The sequence below is a fragment of the Ornithorhynchus anatinus genome, chromosome 16 (assembly GCF_004115215.2).
Source record: "Ornithorhynchus anatinus isolate Pmale09 chromosome 16, mOrnAna1.pri.v4, whole genome shotgun sequence".
NCBI classification, from domain to species: Eukaryota; Metazoa; Chordata; class Mammalia; order Monotremata; family Ornithorhynchidae; genus Ornithorhynchus; species Ornithorhynchus anatinus.
Window position 1 is genome coordinate 23,615,103 of NC_041743.1, and position 10,544 is coordinate 23,625,646.

Here is a 10,544-nt window from a genome sequence, read left to right on the forward strand (position 1 = left end):
CAAATGCCATTAAGAAAAAAATCTGCAGATAGATCATGTACTCACAGCTGACGTACCCCTTCTGAGATTTTGTCCAGTCACTGCAGGGAATTCCACTCAACTGTATATTCCGCTCAACTGTATATATTTTCATTACCCTATTTATTTTGTTAATGAAATGTACATGGCCTTGATTCCATTTATTTGCTATTGTTTTTACGAGATCTTCTTCCCCTCGACTCTATTTATTGCCATTGTTCTTGTCCGTCTCCCCCGATTAGACCGTAAGCCCGTCAAAGGGCAGGGACTGTCTCTATCTGTTACCGATTTGTACATTCCAAGCGCTTAGTACAGTGCTCTGCACATAGTAAGCGCTCAATAAATAAATACTATTGAATGAATTCAGATCCCTTCCTGCTCCCTCCTCCCCTTGTGCCATTCAGTTTCTGCTCTGCCATTTTGTCAGCTCCACCCCTTACCTTTTAGACCACCCTTTAAAAACAAATAAACCAGTTACACGGTTCCTGGCTCAAAAAAAATGTCGCTAAATGGACTCTGCTCCCAGCTTCCGAGGGTCTGTAGAGTCAGCGACCGCTGCATCGAGCGTGGGGACGGGGGATGTGGTTAATCCCCAGGAGGAGGGGAGGGAGAGGAGTGGGGAGGAGATGTCAGCGGCTGCGCTCGTTCTAGGCGGGGAGGGGGATGTTAGCAAGAGGGTGACCCTGGGACGGACAAGAACAAGATTACCTTGAGAAGACTGGAGAGTGCGAGCTGGGGTTTACTGGGAGGAGAGAGAAGACAGGAGGGAGAGAGTTGACTGAGTGCTTTAAAGTCAATGGTTAGAAGTTTCTTCTTAGGGAAAAATGGACGGTCAGCGGAGGGTTGGTGACAGACGGAACATGGGGACCGGAATGATGGGCGGAGTTGCCGATCACGCCAAAGCTTGAGAGCTGAAGACTGGTACCGTCATCTGAAAAATTAGAGTGAGGAGAGGATTCTGTGGGGATTTGGTTGTGAAATTCACAAGCTTTTGTTTGATGCAAAGGTGGGTGGGCAACCCCAGGGAAACATGGACTGAACGTTTTTCTAGAAAAATGATCCAGGCAGCAGACGGAGTGAGTTGGATTGGAGAGGGGAGAGACGGGAGGTGAGCCAGGAGGCCGATGCAGCGATCAAGACAAGATAGGATAAGTGCTTGGATCATCGTGATAGTAGTTTGGATGGAGAGGAAAGGACGGATTTTAGCGATGTTGTGAAGGTGAAACGGACGGGATTTAGTGATGGGTTGACTATGTGTGTTGAATGAGAGAGAAGAGTCAAGGATCACACCACCATCAAAGCCTTTTGAGAGATGGTGGTGCTGTCTACAGTGATGGGAAAGTTCGGTGGTGGATAGGTGGTAAGATGAGGATTCCTGTTTCCTGCAAAGAAGTTCTCAGATCATCTGATAGCTGGTCAAACTCTTTAGACAAAAACTGATAACTTAGAGCTGCAAAGATATGATGGAATCGTATTTCAGGGTACCATATTTTATCACTTTACCAGTTTCTTTAATTCTCCATTTAGTGATTTTTAGAAATGAGCAATCTATTTCGGCTTGCATTTTCTTCCTTAAATGTTCGACGCAAATGCGATCTGAATTTCCTTCATCGTTTTCGCTTCTTTGAATTGAACTTTACTTTCCAATTTGTCTCCAGTGCTTTAAAAGTAACCTCAGGACACAATCACAATAAAATATTTAAACTAGAAATGATAAAGTAGAAAATAAGCAATCCGGCATGAAAAACAAACATTTGTCTTTTTTGCTTTAAACTGCACAGAGGGAGCAATCGAGCCCTTGCAGAAATGACGAGATAAAAGTCCTCAGGTCCAAATTGCAAAATTCTTATAGTTACACCTGATCTTATAGCTGATCCTCTTCCCTTCTGATTTTTCATTTATTAATAGCAGTTAAAACTAATACGAGGGATGGGATTTCACCTGCTACTGTCCACATGACTTAATTCCTATTCTTAGGGGATCAGAGCCGAGGGAGTCGGTGTTCATTTCTTTACGAGACGTCGTATTGTTTCCATACCTCCTAAAGAGAGCGACCTGCGACCGGAGCCGTTTGAGTAGATGGAAGAGAAGAGCAGTGATGTGATTTGGGGTGTAGCTATTTTAATATACAGTGTGATCTGTGCTCCTTGGAGGAAAACACAAAGTGAATTCAAGCTATTATTCTCAGCTTTCAGGCCTACACAGGGAACAGACATAACCTCTGGTTTTATGTTTGATCGTTACGGACAGGGAACATGTCTACTAATTCTGTTGTACTCTCCCAAGCGCATAGTACAGTGTTCTGCACATAATCAACGCTCAATAAATACCTTCGATGGGAATGGGAGAAGGAGGATTAGCCGGATGGTGTAACGGAGTCCCGAGATTTTCTGTTTTTGTTTTAGGACGGGGAGATACGGGTGTTTTTGAAGACGGGAGGGAAGGATCCATCGGAGAGTGTCGAGTTGCAGATGGTGGTTCGTGGGAAGCAGCGTGGCTCAGTGGAAAGAGCCCGGGCTTGGGAGTCAGAGGACCTGGGTTCTAATCCCGGCTCTGCCACTCGTCTGCTATGTGACCTTGGCACTTAACTTCTCTGCGGCTCAGTTACCTCATCTGTAAAATTGGGGCTTACGACTGTGAGTCCCACCTGGGACAACCTGATGGACCGTGTATCTCCCCCAGCGCTCAGAACAGTGCTTGGCCCATAGTAAGGGCTTAACGGATACCATAATTATATTATCATTATTCAGATGAGTAAGTTGAGGAATGATAGGTTCAGAAGCTCAGGTGGAGGGAGTAGATCAGTCAATCTCTTAATCAGTGGCTTATGTTGAGCACTTACTGTGTGCAGAACACTGTACTGAACACACGAGAATGTACAATTCAATAGAGTAAGCTCAGTGTGGGCAGAAAATGTGTCTGTTAGATTGTTATACTGTACTCTCCCAACCGCTTAGTACAGTATTCTGCACACAGTAAGCGCTCAGTAAATACGATTGACTGACCGAATAGGGTTGGTAGACACGATATCTGCCCACAAGGAGCTAACGATCTTCAGGAGGAGGCAGATGTTAAAATCAATTACGGCTAGGTGAATAGTAAAGTATAAGGATATTTTTTATGACATCTGCTAAGCACTTACTCTGTGCCGGACGCTGTTCTAAGTGTTGGGGTCGATAAAACTAAACAGGATGGGCACAGTCCCCGTCCCACATGAGGCTCACAAGTCTTATCTCCATTTTACAGATGTGGTAAGTGAGGCACCGAGAAGCGAAGTGACTTGTCTAAGGTCACAAAGCAGACAGATGGCAGAGCTGGGATTAGAACCCATATCCTTCTGACTCCCGGGCCTGTGCTCTGTCCACGAGGACCCGATGCTCCTCATTCATTCATTCATTCAATAGTATTTATTGAGCGCTTACTATGTGCAGAGCACCGGACTAAGCGCTTGGAATGAACAAGTCGGCAACAGATAGAGCCGGTCCCTGCCGTTTGACGGGCTCACGGTCTAATCGGGGGAGACGGACGGACGAGAACGATGGCGATAAATAGAGTCGAGGGGAAGAACATCTCATAAAAACAGTGGTAACTAAATAGAATCGAGGCGATGTACATTCATTAACAAAATAAATAGGGTAGTGAAAATATATACAGTCGAGCAGACGAGTACGGTGCTGAGGGGATGGGAAGGGGGAGGGGGAGGAGCAGAGGGAAAGGGGGAAAAGAGGGTTAAGCTGCGGAGAGGTGAAGGGGGGGCGGTAGAGGGAGTAGAGGGAGAAGAGGAGCTCAGTCTGGGAAGGCCTCTTGGAGGAGGTGAGCTTTAAGTAGGGTTTTGAAGAGGGGAAGAGAATGAGTTTGGCGGAGGTGGGGGGGGGGCCCGGGGGTCGACGGCGGGACGGTCCTCAGTGGGGACGGACACAAATGCTGTGGAGCTGGGGTGATCTTAGAGCAGGTGGGAGGTGTCCTGTTGAGAGGCTGTTCAAAAAGGATGAGCGAGTGGATAGGGTGGGAGGGAGCTGGGGCATTCTAGTCCCTGGAGGACTGCACTCTAAGAACCACTCTCTATATACCCTGCTAAATTGAAATAAGTTCTAAAAAGTCATGGCATTTTATCTTGCCAGAAACCCACGGAATCCTAGTCTTAAATTTTTTTGTACCTCTAAACGTCATCAATAATGAAGCAAGCTTCTCTTCGACTGATTTTACGGACCGTGGAGGAACGAAGGCAATTTGGATATTCCAAGCGACACTTTATGCCAGATTTACAGACAATCATTACTTAGTTTGAGCAGCGAATTCAGTGCAGAAATCAGTGGAAATAAAAAGCCAATTTTAGATGATTGAGGTAATGCATAATTTTGTTCAGAGAACTATGTGTTCGCTATGAGGGGCCCTTTCATTTTCTATAGCTTTTCTTGTCCCTTATTAATTGAACGTAAATAACTGTCCAGTGCGTTATTTTCTTCCTTAAAACGTTGGAAGGGATCTGAGGTCACACGAACCCTCGTGTCTATCCTGTTCATTGTGCTTCTCTCCCTCAGGACTGGAAGTATTGCTCTGATGTGGAACATAAGAAACCTTTATGCTAAGGGCTCCAGAGTTAACAGGGCATGGCGAGGAAGAGAAATATTCTTTTGATAATCAACCTGGATTCTGCTTGTGTTAGACTTGAGATTTAGACTTTAAGATCAAGCGCTTAGTACAGTGATCTGCACACAGTAAGCGCTCAGTAAATACGATTGAATGAATGAATTCTATAAACCAGTCTATCTTTTTTTAATATTATTATTAGTCGCAAGTAGTAATAGTATTTGTTAAATATTTCTCTACGTGCCATACGCAGTGCTAGGTGCTGGGGTAGATTATCGTCGTTATTATATTTTTCATTAAGTGCTTACCGTGTGTTAAACACTATTCAAGCACTGGGGTAGATACCAGTTCATCACTCCCTGTCCCACGTGGGGCTCAATAGGAAGGAGAACAGATGTTGAATCCTCATTTTTTACTGTTGAGGAAACTGAGGCACAGAGAAGCTGTCATCCAAGGTCACATAGCAAGTATTTGGCAGAGCTCGGATTAGAACCCAGGTCATCCGACGCCCAGGCTCTGTCCGCTAGGCCACGCTGCGTCTCATTTAATGCTGTGGCAGGTTCTAGCCACGCGGATAGGCGTGATCAGAAGAACGTGCCATTTTTGGCCATATGGATAGTGAAAACTTATGACAGAACTGACAGAATCTACACTGGGAACTAAAGGGAAAACAGATGCAGCTAGTAATGACAAGTAAGCAAAAAAATGATAATTGGCTAGGGCTTCTCCGATTACGCCCCTCTTTCCCCCTACTCCTTCTCTCTCTCGTGTTGACTTTTCACTTGGCTGTCTTCCCTCTGGGCACTAGGAATTCACCTCCCAACAGCCCCCCAGCACTTAGGTACAAATCCATTCTTTATTTAAATTACCACCTGTCTCCCACTCTAAGACCTTAAGCTTACTGTGAGCAGGGAACACGTCTACCAACTCGGTTGAATCGTTCTCTCCCAAGCACAGTAGGTGCTCAATAAATACTATTGATTGATCGATAGAAGCTGGATAAATAGAGCAATACGTGCATAAATGCTAAGGGGAGTTGATGGGATGATCTGATTGAGGAAGTGGGAATTAATGTGAGCTAAACTAGTAAAAATTAAACTTTTAGTCGTAATGGAAATAATAGCAGCTGTTGGAGTTCTGAGGGTCAAAGAACTTTTCTGGCATCAATTAAAAGCTCGTGTTAAGACGACTCTCCTTTCTTCTCCGAACTCAGTGTGCTCCGAAAGTAGACTGAGGTTCAGAATCAAGAAACACAGTAAAGAACTGACCCAAATCCTCGTCTTCTCCTAACGTTCCTCCCCACGGCACGCCATAGGTTTGCAATTCCCTAATCTGTGACTCCCATAACAAATGGGAAACCTTTGCTCTTTGGATTCCTCCAGTTAAAACTCCGGTTTATGATCTGCAGCGTCTATTTCCTTCTCTGCTTCGTTCCCACCAGGCGGGAGCTCTTTGGTAGGCAAATGTGCCCATCGAGTGATTGGCCTGTCCCTTTTTGGCATCTCCGGGCAGCAGGCTCTCTGTCTCCCAGCCTCCGGCCAACCAGGCCCGTGCTCTTTCTGGAAACCAAATCAAAAGCTCTGGAAAAAAGGCTGTCAAGAAACCGTGGGAGGAAGGGCGGAGTGGGACGGCGGTGTAGCTTGGATGCGATCGCTGGAGTTCGGTGTGGAAGGGAGACGGGTGTTTTTCTGTCCTTGCAAGCCTGGCGGAGTTTCAGGACCTTTTGGAGTCCAATAACAATCCCTAAACAAGTGCGTGTGCGTGTTCTGGGGGAGGGGAGGAGGTGTAGAAAATATTCTCCAGCACCTATCCAAGGATGGGAGCTGGCTGCTTTTCTCCTGGTTCCCCCACAGATCTCCACGAAAAACCCAGACTTTTTTCTTGCTGGGAACACCGTGGGGAGAGGCCGGGGGAGCGCAAGCTGCGTAGAACCCAGACTTCCAGCTCCAGGAAAATCAGGGATTAATGGATGGATCCCGCTCCCGAGAAAAATGGGAGTCAGTGAGAAGCCTCAGGGGAGCAGCCTTGCAATAGAGGAAATCCCACCCTTCTTTTCTCCTCTCTTTGTTACTCGTTCTGAACTCTAGCCTTACGGCGCTTGAGAAAGGGAATGATCGCTTTGTTAAACTCTCTCGACAATGATCGGTCTTGGGGACTCATTCAGTTGGCACACTTTCCCAGATGATCCTCTTTCTAAGCCAGGCCGCGGGAGACGGAAGCTCAGAGCCTCCGTAGAATTTTTGAAAGGAATACTTCATTTATAGTATTCAGGTGAAAAGATACAGTGGGAACAGCATCCCATATGGCTGAAATTGAATTTATTTTGCCCATTTACGCTAACATATGCCGCCAGATCACTGACTGACATGGGTGAGGCTTTGATGCGAGGAACATAGTTTTGACAGCAATGAAATCACATCTGCTTCCCTAGAGTCAAGTACAAAGCCCACTCTTTGTGACTAGAACCAGAACGTTTTCGACGACCAGTGGCATCAAGCTAAATGTTAAAATAGAGGGATATACAGCACTACTCCTTTCGGGTGTAATAAACCAAGTAAGCTACAGCGTCTTAAACTTTTCTCTGGATAAAGTAGCTCCTAGAAGCCTCAGCTGGGTCTTCTGAGTTTCTCCGTTCTAGAGATTTTCTGCTAGATTACGCAACTAGTTTTTCTCCATCGGTGGAAGGCCCGGTGGCTGCCGTTACTTTGACTGACGTTCCCGTCTCTGTGGAAAAGAGGCGGGGCGGAGCAAACAGCGTGTAAAAAAAAAAGGCAGTCAGTCGTATTTCGTGAGCGCTTACTGGGTGCGGAGTACTGTCCTGAGCGCTTGGAAGAATACAGTTACAGCGAAAAGACATTTTCCCTGCCCACAGCGAGCTCACAGTCTACAGGTTCCTTAACTGGCCACATCTGGCTTTGCTGTCCCCTGGAAATTGCTTGAGGTGCAGGTTGGCAGTACCGGGAGCATTTTTGCAGCTATCATGCCGCTGCTCTTTGACTTATTGGGTGCAGAGCACTGTATTAAATGCCGGAAGAGTACGGCGTTCACGTACATATCTGTGATTCATTCATTCAGATTCCCTTCTGTCTCCCCCTCTAAGTTGTAAGCCCTTTTTAGGCAGGGAATGGCGCCTTCCAACTCTGCTATATTGAACTCCCCCGGGGGTTTAGCTTGTCAGCTGTGTGACCTCGGGCAAATCGCTTGACTTCTCTGTGCCTCAGTAACTTCATCTGGAAAATGGGGATTAAGGCTGTGAGCCCCGTGTGGGACAGGGACTGTGTCCAACCTGATTAACTTGTATCTACCCCAGAATTTAATACAATGCCGGGCACACAGTAAGCGCTTAACAGATATCGCAGAAAAATAATACCGTGCTCCGCACACAGTAAGCGCTAGATAAATACGACTGACTGATGCGGTAGACCGAGTTGATAGACACAGTCCCTGCCCACAAGGAGCTTACGGTCTAGAGGCTCCCTGCCACAGGATTCTGAGCACGAATCCAGGGCCACGCGGGCCGAGGATGGGTCGGGGGGAGGTCAGAAGAAGGATACTGGTTTCCCAAACAGGGCTCTACTATCCCATAAGAAGCAGTCTGCTGCGTGACCTGGGGCAAGTCGCTCGCTTCTCTGGACTTCATTTGCCTCAGCTGAAAAATGGGGATTGAGACGGTGAACCCCGAGTGGGACCGCCCGATTTGACTGTGTCTGCCCCACTGCTTAGTTAAGTGCCTGGCACATAGTAAGCGCTTAATAAATACCATAATTATTATTGCCCCCAAACCACTTTCATACCCCACCCCCGGCCCTTTAGCACTCACGTGCACACCCCCATATTCTGTCCCTTCCCTATCGATCATTTATTTAAACGTCTGTCTCCCCAACTAGCCTGGAAGCCTCGAAGGCGGAGATCGTACCGTATATTGTACTCTCCAAAGCGCTCGGCACAGTGCTCTGCGCAGAGTAAAAAATACCACGGATGGCTCGATTTTCACAGTCCTAGCAATGCGGTTTTCAAGGCAAACAATCATCTCGAATCATTCTTTCATCCAGTACTCCTTCTTCATTGGGGAAAGTGTTCAACTGATTGGATCTGCTAAGCATTTTCCAGCCTGTCTCCTCTCTAATTCCTGAAGGCATTCTTAGGGACCCTTTAATCCATCTCCATCTTTTTAATCGTGAGCAGACCTTCCCCTGTCTTTGCTGAAGCTGATATAAATTATGTTCTAGATTTACAGCTCTGACTGGGAAGGACACGGCCGTAAAAGGTACGGGGAGAATTCTGAATTCACTCTGGCAGGCGATGCGAAAACAAAAGAAAGGAGTGCGAGGAAAGAAACAATACAGAGTCACCTCCTTGTTCCAAATGGCAACCTTGTCTTTTTTCCTAAACAAAGGCCACTGAATTCAATACTTGAAGTTTTACTTCCTTTGATTCTGTCTCCCTATTAGAGGAGATTGGGTAGCAAATATTTCTCATCCCCCAAAGTTCACCCTTTGAAGGAGGGAATATCGGCAGCAAAGACCGAGTGAAAAATCTATTTGTTGCAGAAATCTAAAATTTTGTGTAGCTTCAGACTTTGAAAGCTGATTCGGGGAAATTAAGCATTTGAAACCAGAATTATATTGTCTCCTTGCTCTCGGGGATGTTTAAGTAGCTTTGCTGTAGAGAACTGGAGTTGATTAAGAACGTTTCGGTAACTTATATTCAATTCAGAAGAAGTTAGGAAGCATTAATATCATCAGAACGGGAGTTTTGCCCCTGGGCCTTTCTTCCAAATCCATTCGATACTCACCCCACCTCCAGCCCCAGAGCCCTTATTTATTTAAACTTGTCTGCTGTGTGACCTTGGGCAAGTCACTTAACTTCTCTGTACCTCAATTACCTCGTTTGTAAAATGGCCAATAAGACTGTGAGCCCTCTGAGGGAGGGGGATGGTATCTTGTATCTATTCCAGCACTTGAGAAGCAATGTGGCTTAATGAATAGAGTACGGTCCTGGGAGTCGGGAGGACCTGGGTTCTCATCCCAGATCTGCCCCATGTTTGCCCTGTGACCATGGGCGATTCACTTAGCTTCATTGTGCCTCATTTACTCTATCTGTAAAAACGGGTTTTGAGCGTGAGCCTCAAGTGGGACAGGCACTGTGTCCAATCTGATTAACTTGTATCTACCACAGCGCTTAGACAATGCTTGGCATATAGTAAGCACTTAAAAGTACCATAAATATGCAATTATGATTAGTAGAGTGCCTGGCACATAGTGAGCATTTAACAAGGACCATTAAAAAAAAATAGTCCCTTTATTAACCTCCTCCGCAATTCTCCATTTTTTCTCAAACATTCCCATTGTCCTGTGCAAGCGGCCTAACCCTCACGGCGATTCGTAGCTTAAACTGAGGGAGGAAGTGAGGAAAACTCACCTCTAGAAGATCTACAGTCCATCTGGGTACGTTCCACTTTCACAGATCCACTTGCAGGAAGGACAGAAACCAGCGGCCGTCTAGCCACAGCTCCCGAACTCTGTGGAAAAATTGTGGACATGGAGGCAGATGCCTTCTGGGAAGACAGAAAGGAGGGCCTAACCCGAGCTTGCTACCCAATTCCTCAGGACCTTTTTAAAACGCTGGCTCTCTCCCTTCGTCCCTCCTTAACTGCCATCTTAAACCGCTCCCTCTCCAATGAGCCTTTCCCTCTGCTTTCAAACATGCCCACATATCCCCTAGTTTAAAAAAAACAAAAACCCTCCAGTTATTGCCTCATCTTCCTCCTACAAAATCCTCACCAAACTCCTTGACCGACTTTATTCATTCGATAGTATTTATTGAGCGCTAACTATGTGCAGAGCACCGAACTAAGCGCTTGGACCGAGTTGTTTACACCCACCGCCTCCACCGTCTCTCCTCCAGGTGTCTCTTCGGGCTCCCACCCTCCGGTT